The 11,382-nt window shown below is 32.2% G+C and overlaps 1 pseudogene; it reads left to right on the top strand.

Moving 5' to 3' along the window:
• The first annotated feature begins 8,954 nt into the window (after nucleotides 1-8,954).
• On the top strand, nucleotides 8,955-11,148 carry LOC134385713 (UDP-glucuronosyltransferase 2B15-like; annotated as a pseudogene).
• Nucleotides 11,149-11,382: the final 234 nt, after the last annotated feature.

Below are 11,382 nucleotides of genomic sequence, written 5' to 3'. Positions count from 1 at the left end.
TTCTCTCGTCTATTAAAGACCTCAGAACCACGACCCTGACCACCACTTTTAATATACTCACTATGGCATGGTCCTACAATCTAATCATCTCTTCAAGGCTTCATCTTTCTATTACCATAATAGGATTTCTCATCCTCAAGTTACAGTGGAGATTGAAGCTTCAATGAAGTTGGGGGGTGGGGGCATCCAGTCTACAGAAAATATAAATTAAAACTTTGATGCTAAGATAATTATAGAAAGAGTTTACAATTAAATTATTTTTTGCATTTCTTCTAGATAATTGACACATTTTTAAAGAAAATTAGACTGAATATAGTGCCATAGTAGATATTAGTGTCAAATGATGCATTGAATCATGGGTTAATTTTTGTTAAACTTGTCCTGCAACATATGTAACAAGCAAAGAATTAGTTTCCATTGTATGATGAGAACTACTATAGATCATATCAAAAAACAAACAGACAATTATGAAAATACATGAAAAATATAAAGGCTCAATTTACAGAAGTAAAAAAAAAAAGGCCAGTAATATACAAAACTTGACAAAGTAACTGATACTAGGTAATTGGACATGAAGTAAACAAATTATTTTTCCACAGATTATTGGTCAAGAATATGAGAAAACTATTTTTGAGGGAGTCAAATGTGGAATAAACATTTTTTAAAAATTTAAACATTCTGTTTGACCCTGAAATTCTTTATCTAGAATCCAGTTATGTGAAAATACTTGCAAATGAGCACATGTATGTACATGATGTTCACAACAGCACTTAAATGGCTATCAGTCAATAAATACACAGGCCTCCAACACAAGATAGATAGTACAAAGCCATTAAAGATAACAGGTATATCACAAACAATGTCATTGAATGCTCTCAATACCACATTGCTAAATGAAGAACCAGACCCAGAAAAAAAAATTGAGTGTGGTACTCTCCTTTGGAATAAAATAAAATACATATAAAGATGTATAAACAGAGAGGAAGTATCTGAAAGAGTATAAAACTTTCTATAATGGGAATTTTAATTTTACTCAATATAATTAATTCACTAACCGTTCAATAATGTTTTCATGTACTAATTATGTGACTTAAAAATTAATTGGTAAAATAAACATTGATTTAAGATAGAAACTTTCAAGATTGTAGTATTATGTTATCAATTCACAGCGTTCAGAACATTTGAAATGCCCAGAAACCTGATAAACTATTTTTATTAAATTTTAGGCTTGTTTTAGGACAGTTGTCTATATTCACAATATCCACAAATATATACATTATAATGTTAATTAAAATTTTCAGTAGTAGTGGTGAAAAACAAAACTCTCAAAATTTTAACAATGTTTCTCTGGTTTTACATCAATATTTAATGAAATTTATAGTATCTTAGTGCTTTCTGCTGGCTACTTTTAAAGGTTGTATCTGTGGTGGTTTTGAAACATGACTACGAATACTTTGACAATCCTCTAAACAAGACATGACCTCTCTCCTTGAAATTTGACAAACTTTGTGGCTGTCTCAAGAAAGAGAATGCAGTGGATGTGATGCAGCTTAAATTCCAAAGCTCTGTGAGAAAAGCCAATATATTCTCCCTCTGTCTGTCTCTTTGTCTTCCTGTCTCTCTCACACCCTCTCTCCCCCCCCATTTTTTAATTTCTTTGTGCCTTTCTCTCTTTTTCTCCTTTCCTCTTTCTCTCTCTCTCTAATCACACTGAAGGCCCTTGCCATACCCAAATTCCCCATAATAAATAGATCATTTGGTGGAGAGATACATAAATATGCCTACAGAGTTTCAATTATTCCAGCACCCCAGTAGTTTGAGTCTTTTGATACCAATCACCAGTTATGTGAGCAAATGACCTTCAGATAACTATAGCCCGAACCCCCTGAGAAAAATCTGTGCAAAGACCACCTAGGTGAGCCCCGACAACATCTGTGCTGGAGCTGTAAAAGATTATTGTTGTTCTAAGCCCCTACATTTGAGGGCAGTTTGTTATGCAATGATACATAACCAGAACACTATTTCTGCATATATTTAATTATACATTTGTAATAACATTATAATTAATATGTAGCTACAAACAATGAGAAAATACTAATATTACATTTTCAAAATAACTGTAACCCAGAAAGAGGTCAGCATAGCATGATGGTTAAGAGACTGCATGCTGGACCCAGTTAGCCTGGATTATCCTTGCAAAACCACTACAAAAGTAGGGGCTGCTGGGCAAGTTATTTAATGTCTCTATGCCTCAGGTTTACATCCAGTGAAAGAGAGATGATGATAATGGCATTGCCTACATCATGGTGTTGTCGAAAGGATGAATGTGTAAACATGCATTCTGGCTAAAAACAATTGCTATGTATAATTTCTGTATGTATCAAAATTCAATTTGCTCTTATTTTCATTACTAAAAAGATAGAAAAATTTCCGTAATAAATTTGGTCTTGAAATAAATTACCTAATATATTTTAAAATGTAATGTATTTCAAATGTAAAAGATAAAAATAATAGCATTTCCTATCTCAATTTTGTAAGAATTAAATTTATGGTATAACCAAAGGCTGACAATTAGGGCTTCTCGGGGAAATCTGAGCAACCAACTGCATGTTTTTTTAAATTGAAGTGAAATTTACATAACCTAAAATTAATCATTTTAACCATCTTAAAATGTATGATTCCGTGTCATTTAATGCATTAGTTGCACGATGTTGTGCACTTTTACCAGAGCATTTTCATCATTTCAGAGGAAACTCAGTACACAGTCACTTTTCATCTCCTCTTCCCTCTAGGTTCCAGCAACCACTAGTCTGCTGTCTGTATATAGATCTTCTATTTTGCACATTTAATATACATGGGTTCATACACTATGTGGTCTTTTGTATCTGGATTCTTTTACTTACAATAATGTTTTCAACATTCATCCATGTGGTAGAACATACCAGTACTTCATTTCTTTTTATGGTGAAAACTAGTCTATCGTTGAGATGCACCACATTATTTTGATCCATTTATCATTTGATGGTCATTTGGGTTGTTTCCACATCTAGGGTTTTATGAATAATCTTCTAGAATATTCATTTACAAATTATTGTTTGAGAAGCTGCTTTTTTCCATTGTGTGAGATATATTTCTATCAGTAGATGCTGAGTTACATGATAATTCTCTCTTTATCCATTGGAGGAAATGCCAGACTGTCTTCCAAAGCAGTTGTACCATTTTTTTGTTCCCAGTAGCAATGTATGAGGTGTCCAATTTTTACAGATCCTCACCAAAACTTATTTTCCTTTTTTTTTTTTTCCATTGTAGCTATCCTAGTGGTTACAAAGTGGTATCTCATTGTGATTTTTTTCTTACATTTTTCTGATGCCTAATGATATTAAGCACCTTTTTATGTGCTTGTTGATCCCTTGTATAATTTTGAACATCTGTTCAAGCTTTTTGCCCATTTATTAATTGGGTTCTTTTGTCTTTTTCCTCATCTTTAGTGAGATTTAATTGGCAATAAAAAAAAGTTGCATATATTTCAAGTGTACTACATGCTGTTTTGTTATAGGTTGCTTTATTCTTTTGTTGTTGAGTTGTAAGAGTTCTTTATCTATTCCTGATATGACCCTCTTGTAAGATATATAATTTGAAAAATATCCTCCAATTCTTTGGATTGTTTTTCACTTTCCTGTTTTTGTCTTTTGGAGCACATTAAAAAAAATTGATGAAGACGAAATTACCTATTTTTTATTTGGTTGCTTGTACTTTTGGTGTTATATCCAAGAATCATTACCAAAGTCAAGGTCATAAAGATTTACCTTTATGTTTTCTTCTAAGAGTTTTATAGTTCTATTTGTTACAATTAGGCTTTTGATCCATATTAGTTCATTTTTATGTTCTATGGGATAATTCAACTTCTTTTTTAGATTATGAATATCCAATTTTCCAAGCAGCATTTGTTTAAAAAGCTGTCCTTTCTCTTATTAAATAATTTTTGCAATCCCTGTCAAGAATCAATTGACCATATGATAAAGATATATTTCTGGATTTTCACATCTATTTTTATTGATTTAAAAATCTATCCTTAGGCTTGTACCACACTGTCAGTTATTGTGCATTTGCAGTAGGTTTTGAATCAGGAATTGTGAGTCCTCCAACTTCATTTTTTCATAGTTACTGTATAGTAATGCAACTGACTTTGTGTGCCAAACTTCCATTCTGCAAGTTTAATGAATTTGTTTATTAGTGTGAATAATTTTTTTCTGGATTCCTTAAAATTTTCTCTATATAAAATCATGTCATCTGTGAATAGGGATAGTTGTACTTCTTTCTTTCCAATCTGGATGACTTTATTTGTTTTTCTAATAGGTCTGCCTGGAATTTCCATTACAGTGAGGAGTAGAAATGATTAAAAAGTGGCACTTTTGCTTCTGAGCTCAAGAAGAAATCTTTAGTTTCTCACCATTAAGTATAATGTTAGCCATGGGTTTTAATTTATCATGTTGGATAAATATCCCTTGCTACAGTTTGGATATGATTGGCTCTCCAAAATTTATGTTAAAATTAGATTCCAACTGTGGCAGTGTTGAGAAGAGAAGCCTAGTGGAGGTGTTTGGGTCATGGAAGCAGAACCCTCAAGAATATATGAATACCTTCCTTTGCTGACACCATTATGTCCTGTGAGAGCTGGTTGTTAAGAAGAGTCTGGCACCCCTTCCAATTTCTCTCATTTCCTCTCTTGACATGAAATGTCATTGCACATGCTGGCTGTCCTTCCACTGTTTGCCACGGCTAGCAGCAGCCTGAGGCTCATGCCTTAACATCTCTAATCCTCTGCAAAATGCAAATCAAAACCACAATGCTATATTACTTCACGTGTCTAAGAATACCTTTATAAAAAAACACATAAATAAAATACAATGAGTTTGCTAGAATGTGGAGAAATTTGAAATTTTGTACACTATACCTGAAAATTAAAATATTCCAGTCACTATGGAAAACAGCATAGAGATTCCTCAAAAAGTTAAAAATAGAACTTCTATATGATCGAATAATACTGCTGCTTGTGAGAACATGGATCAACATGGAGGGCATAATGTTAAGTAAAATAAGCCAGTAGCGATCTAGAAATCATACAAATACTGCATGATTTCACCTAAATGAGGTATCTAAAATAGTCACTCACAGAAGCAGAGAGTAGAATGGTGGTTGCCAAGGGATGGGGGATTGAGAAAATTGGAAGTGGCTACTCAATGAGTGTAAAGTTTCAATTATACAAACTGAATAAGTTCTACAGATCTGCTTTAGAATATACTGTGGTTATAGTTAACAATAATGTATTGTGCACTTAAAAATTTGCTAAAAGAGTAGACCTTATATTAAGCATTCTTACATATATAACTGAACTTTAGAAAGTGGTGCACAGGTAAATAGATAACACTGGCGCTCAAAAAGAAAAGTATACATATATATATTTACAAAAGACGACTTACAAAAGATGACTCAGTGCTGAGTGATGAATGTATAAATGTATACTCAGGATGTATCCTAAACATTTCTACTTAAATTAAGCCTATAAACTTATTAAATGTTTGGATTTTACCATACATCATTCTGATTGTGGAAGAGATGCAAAGTGATTACATCTTTAGCACTAAAAAAAATGTTTTTAGTATGAAAAAGTTAAAGTATGCAGAAATTGTTCTAATGATAAAGCACATAAAGCAGCATTTCTTCAAAAAATTTACTAAGACTTGGCAAAAAAATGTCAAGAATATGTTACATTTCAACCATCATCTGCTCTCTCACTATTTTCCACTTCAGTGAGAAAGAAACTCTACTACAGGCAGGTGCAGAGAAAAGCAACTACAAAATAGACTCAAGAAGAAACAAAATTTGAATAGACCAATAATGAAAAGAGAGAATGAATTAGAGAATGAAGCAAAATACAACCCATAAAAGAAAGTCCAGGCTCAGTGCTTTGCTTGTGAATTCTACCAATCGTCTAATAATGAATTAATACCAATTCTTCAAAACCATCCTCCAAAAAATATAAGAGGAGGAAACATTACCAACATATTCAAATAAGCCCTTATACTAAAATCATTTTTAAAAATCACAAAAAATGAACACTACAGATCAATATCTCTTGCGAATATAAACATGACAATCGTAAAAAAATATGCTAGAAACTAAACCCAGGAACATATGAGAAAGGTTATACACCATGACAAAGTAGAATTTATCTCAGGAATTCAAAATTGCTTTAACATCCTAAAAATCGATTAAAATAATACACCATATCATTAGAATAAAGGACAAAAACTGCATGATCATCCCCATAAATGTAGACAAAATCATTTGGTGAAATCAAATACCCTTCATCATAACAGTACTCTATAAGCTAGAAATAAAAGGGAACTTTCTCAAATTGACAAATGGCATCTATAAAAAACCCACAGCTAACATTATATTTCATAAAGACTAAATCCACTTTCCTCATTTCTATTCAGTATTGTATTAGAAGTTCTACCCGAGACAATTAGACAAGAAAATGAAGAAAAAGGAATCCATGGTGAAATGGATGAAGTTAAAGTATCTCTATTTCATATGACGTAGTCGGTCACATATAGAAAATCTTCAGGAATTCACTAGAAAAATATTAGAACAATAAACAAAGCAAGCTTTCAGGACACAAGATCCATAAACAAAAATCAATTATATTTCTACATTATTGCAATGAAAAATCCAAAAAGAAATTCAGAAAACAATCACACCTAAATGGAAAAAATAAGTTCTAGTGGTCTACAGTAGTGCTAGGCATCTATAATTAACAATAATTCAATGTATGTTTTTAATTAGCTAGAAGAGAGGAAATGAAATGCTCTCTCATCACAAAGAAATAATAAACTTTTGTAATAACTAATGTGCTAATTACCCTGAATCAATCATCACACGTCATATACATGTATTGAAATATAACTCCATACTCCATAAATGGGTATCATCAATATGTGTCAATTAAATAATAAATGGATAAATAATTTAATTAAAATATATTATTCAAGATCATATAATTCCTAGGAACAAATTTGACAAAAAGTATACAACTTGAATGGTGAAAACTAAAAAACACTGTTAAAAGAAATTAAAGAATATCTAAATAAATGGAAAGGCAGCTCATGTTCATAAATTAAAACAAAACACTTAATATTGTTGTAACGGTCATGCTCTACTCCCCAAATTGATATATAAATTCAATGCAATCCTTATCAACATCCCAGCTGTTTTCTTGTAAACAGCCTATAGGATTAGAGAACATACTTGCAATCCACCTACCTGATAAGGAACTTGTATCAAAAATATATTCTAAAAAAACACCTATGACTCAATAATAAGAAGATAAATGACCCAATCAAAAATGAGCAAAGGATATGAATAGAAATTTCCCATAGAAAAATATGCAATGGCTATTAAGTATATAAATCAATGCTCAACATCATTGGATACCAAAACTATATAAATCATAATGAGATACCACTCTACTCCTACTATCTTGCCTACAATCAATGATATATAATGCAAGGAAACATCAAAAAGTTGCAGAAAAATAAAATTGAAAGATAATATTAATATTTCTGTGAAATCTTTGAAGACCCCTAGTCAAAATTGTTGTCAAGGATATGGAGAAATTGCAGCCCCCATACTTTGCTGATGAAAATAGAACTTGGTTCAGCTGCTTTGAAAAATAGTCTAACAATTCCTCAAATACTTACACATACAGCTGTCATATGACCCAGCAATTCCACTTCTAGGTATATGCCTAAGTGAAATGAAATAGTCTACACAAAGCTTGTGCATGAATATTAATAAACAGCATCATCTATATATAGACAAAAATAGGAGATAAATCAATGTCCATAAACATAAATGAAGAAATAAAATGTGCATATGCATAACATAGAATACTACCTGGAAAGAAAAAGAAAGTCCTGATATGTGCTATGCCATGGATGAACCTTTAAAACATTGTGCTAATTGAACAAAGCCAATTACTAAAAGACCACAGGTCATATGATTCCATTCATAAAAAGTATTCAGAATAGGCAAATCTATGAGACAAAAATTAGACCAGTTGTTGCCTAGGTCTGGTAAGATGGAGAAATTCATGGTGGAGAGATGCAGGCTAAAGTGTACAGAGTTTCTGTATGAAGGTGAAAATGCTCTAAAACTGAATATTGTGGTGGATTTACAATTCTGTGAATATATTATGAAGCATTGAATTTTATACAATACTTGGTGAATGGTAAGGTATGTGAATTATATGTCCACAAAGTTTTTTCAAAAAAATTCTTGAATCATGAACTCCAACAAATGCTGCTTTGACTGTATAATTACTTTATGCCTAGTTCTGTGTCAGGAAGACTACAGACACAGGAGCCTCTCACTTGCCAGTGTTTTTGACAGATTATATTGCATAAGACAAGAGACTTGCACATGCAAGGTCATCAATCTTAGCCCAATGTTAAAACTTATAAACATAAAAGTGATATTAAACACACTTGTGTAAGCACGAGACCATCTACATTTTGTTTGTTCATTTGCCATCCACATGCTCAGACTATTCACAAAATGCCTTTATTTAGAAGCCTAGGAGTTTAGCCTTCTAATGTTCTTGATGCCATTCTCAAATATTTTACGTAAGACAGGTGAATTGACTTGCACATTCACAGCCATCAGTCTTAGCTTATAAACACAAAAGAGACATTAAACACATTTGTGTAAGCATGGAATCATCCACCTTTGGTTTGCCCTCTTGCCATGCACATTCTCAGCCTGTTCATGTAATGTATTAAGGTAGAAGTGTAGGAGTTATATTTTAACTTCTTGATTGATTTCTCCTTGGACATAAGCATGAGAATAAGAGAGAAACAACAACTAAAAAAGAAGTATTGCATCGCATCAAGATGTCTATGAAATGGACATCAGCTTTTCTGCTGCTACAAGTGAGTTGTTACTTTAGCTCTGGAAGTTGTGGAAAGGTGCTGGTGTGGCCCACAGAATACAGCCACTGGATGAATATGAAGACAATCCTGGATGAACTTGGACAGAGAGGGCATGAGGTGACTGTATTGACATCTTCAGCTTCCATTCTTGTTGATACCAACAAAACATCGGGTATTAAATTTGAAGTTTATCCTACATCTTTAAGTAAGGATGTTTATGAGGATATCTTCATGAGCCTGATCAGTAAGATGGTGTATGATATTCTAAAAGATTCATTTTGGTCATATTTTTTCACAAATGCAGGAAATCCTGTGGGAATTTTCTGACTATGCTCTAATGCTATGTAAAGAAGCAGTTTTGAACAAGAAACATATGATAAAACTACAGAATCAAGGTTTGATATCATTCTTGCAGATGCCATTTGTCCCTGCGGTGAGCTGCTGGCTGAGCTACTTCAAATACCCTTTGTGTACACTCTGCGCTTCTCTCCTGGATACACATTTGAAAAGTATAGTGGAGGACTTTTAATCCCTCCTTCCTATGTACCTATTGTTCTATCAGAATTAAGTGATCAAATGACATTCATGCAGAGAGTGAAAAACATGATATACTTTGATTTTTGGTTTCAAACATGTAATATGAGGAAGTGGGATCAGTTTTACAGTGAAACACTAGGTAAGTCATGTTTTTAATTGGTTGTGTGAAGTCCTAACTATCCTATGCCTTTGAATATGAGCTTATATAAATATAAGTTTATAGGCGTGTGTTTGTTGTAAGTGAAATGATGAATTGGAAATAAGATGTTGTATCAGTCTCAGGAATATTAAGGAAAGGCTGACATCATGGAGTCAGTCAGAACCTTATGACCATCATGTCTACAGAACACTCTAAGAAGTCATTATCCTGAAAGTTAAAGCTCTTAAGATTTCTTGCAACAATCACATATACACTTTACTATGCATTTTTCATTTTTTAAAAAATGTCATTAGACACATCAAGAAATATCTTGGTGAATGGAAACATGTAGATTGAGGAAACATGTTTCCAGCACAACTATTTATTTATGTAGCATTGAGGAAATTGTTTCTTCTTGTATACTTCAGTTTCTTTATTTACAAATTAAACTATTTTCTCACATTAGAGGAAGGATTCCTTCATAGGTGAGAGTTATGATGGCTTTATTCCAGACACAGAAACCTGTAATTTGAGGTTTCTAATGTTTCTACATTCCTTCATTAAAGACTTGGAAATCATTTGTTTTAATTCATAAAGTAGTGTTGAAATGTGAACATCCAAGTTATTTATGTTTTCTAAACTAGGTGTCTCCATTAAAGAAAGTATAAGCCAAATTAAGGGTGAGCATAAATATCCATTTCAATAATTTCTGAAAATTTTTCAACTGTCATTTGCTAATATATTTATTTTAAAAATCTAATATAATTAAAACTTTAACATGAACCACAAGTAAGCTTAAGGAATCAAGACATATGGTCAAAAAATTCATGGTTCACTTGGAGAATCAAAAACCAAGGGACTAGCTTGGGAAATAGTAGAATCTAGATTGAGTATGTCATAGCTGTTTTTATGAATATGGAAGGATTAAGCGATCAGGGAGTTTAAAGAGTTGTTTAAATATATACTTATCACTATCGCAGCTTTAGAGAGTAAACAAAAATATATTTAATATTACAGTGGGTTATTTTAATAATGTTTATGATAATGAATATACTGATGTGAGGTTAGAGATGTAATATCCACTCACAATTTTCTTAACACTTTTTTCTTTTATATACATATGAGCAACATATATAATACATGGAAATTAAATTATGCATATATACACCATATATATAAAAATACATGTATAGATTCATTTTATTAAAGCACAGACACTTTATACATCTTTGGCTACATTATTCCAGTCGTTTCATAAAATTATCTGGTATATTCTTATGATAATCCTCTTATGTTATCTACCTTTTTTTCCCTTTTGTTCCCTTCAGGAAGGCCCACTACATTATATGAGACACTGGAAAAAGCTGAAATGTGGCTCATTCAAACCGACTAGAATTTGGAATTTCCTCACCCACTCCTACCAAATTTTGATTTGTGGGAGGACTCCACTGCAAACCTGCCAAACCTCTTCAAATGTAAACCTATTTCTGTTGTTTTTGTCTTTTTTTCTTTGCATTCTTAGTAGTAATTCTGTATTCTTCATTCAGATTTGACTCAGTGAGAGAGAGATGAGAAATGGAGTAAAGTGGCCTAAAAATTAGAAACTCATATATTTTTATACCATCATCAGCATCTGAGTTTCATTATCATTACAGCATAAAAAAGGATACCAAGGAGACTTAGAAAATAGGGTTGGTTAAAATAAGGCCTTCA

The sequence above is a fragment of the Cynocephalus volans genome, chromosome 9 (genome assembly GCF_027409185.1).
Source record: "Cynocephalus volans isolate mCynVol1 chromosome 9, mCynVol1.pri, whole genome shotgun sequence".
NCBI classification, from domain to species: domain Eukaryota; kingdom Metazoa; phylum Chordata; class Mammalia; order Dermoptera; family Cynocephalidae; genus Cynocephalus; species Cynocephalus volans.
The sequence above is the reverse complement of the archived record's forward strand: the minus strand, read 5'-3'. Positions and strand labels throughout refer to the sequence as shown.